The following is a 1,378-nucleotide window of genomic DNA, read 5'->3' on the forward strand; positions in this document are numbered from 1 at the left end:
AAAAGCCCTGCCACAAATGACGTTATAGTCTTCTATATTCAGCAATCAAACGGCAATAACTCTGTAAAAAATGATCCGCCAGAACATGCTGACAATATGCGCATCTCTTGCTTAATTCCTATCAAGTATCGTTCAATTCCAACCAGTGATTTCTGAGAAATAAACAGGACAGGAACGATGTAGTATTCTATATGTAGGAACTAAAGGGCCATAACTCAAAATTATCCAGACAGAGCATGCTGACATCGTGCACATCTCATTTCCCTTATGAAGGTTTTTCTGAAGTATCATTCAATTTCAACAAGTGGTTGCTGAGAAATAACAGTATTTTATATGTAGCAATGAAAGGGACATAACTCAAAATGACCAAGGCAGCACATGCTGACACAATACACATTTCCTTTTGATAGTGAAGGTTCTTTCCGCGTACCATTCAATTCCAACCAGTGGTTGCTCAAAAATAGTGTTGCAGTATATGGGGAATCATGCAGAGGATAAAGGGACTTAGACCTCTTTTGAAATTGTTCAAAAGTCATTCATATCCATTTTAAGGTACTCTCTCAAATCATGTTTTCAAGCTTGTTCTGTACAACCTCTGTCACTTGGTGATGAAGGGTACTCAATTGAATGGTGTATTGTTTCACAAAGTGGTTGCTTAGAAATAACCTACATTGACTAATATAATTTAAGATTTTAATCACTTTTTTCTAGCCTTTATGGTGTATGAACCCAGTAGGGCAAGCAAATCACCCAGAAGTGCTAGCATAAACACAAGAAAAAATGCTGATATTTTTACAATTTAAATAATTATTCATTATGATTAATTTAATTAAATTCAAGGCAGTATAAATTCAAGGAAGCAGTTACAAAGAAATAGCTTGGACAAGAAGTGTGTGACAGAAAGCAGTGACCATGCTCTCCTGAATTATTGAGCTGAGCTGACCTTAAGGTCTTAAGAGTGACCTTTAGAGTATGTGACCATTCTTCACATTGTCTTGATCTGGTACTTTCATTTTGTAGTTAATTTGAAAGCTTTCAAGACGCTGAGGAGTTGTAGCATGGACATAAAACAGTGATTATATGACCTTTAAATGTGGCATTTGACCTTGATATTTCATAGCTAGAAAATTAGCTCTGTACACCTTCTCCATGTGTTGAAAATTTATGCAAAGTTACCATAGATAAAAAAAATTCAAATAATGGAGCATCCTGAAAAAATAGCTACTTGATCTTTGACCACTAAGTGTGGCCATGACCTTAAAAGGCACACGGTTCAACAACTATTATTTAAGGGGTGTAAATGCTCAATTTTGCATAGCAGGTTTCTTCGTTACTAAATATTTAAACAGAATGATAAATTTTCATATATTTATTATTT

This window comes from Mya arenaria, chromosome 6 (assembly GCF_026914265.1).
Source record: "Mya arenaria isolate MELC-2E11 chromosome 6, ASM2691426v1".
Taxonomy (NCBI): domain Eukaryota; kingdom Metazoa; phylum Mollusca; class Bivalvia; order Myida; family Myidae; genus Mya; species Mya arenaria.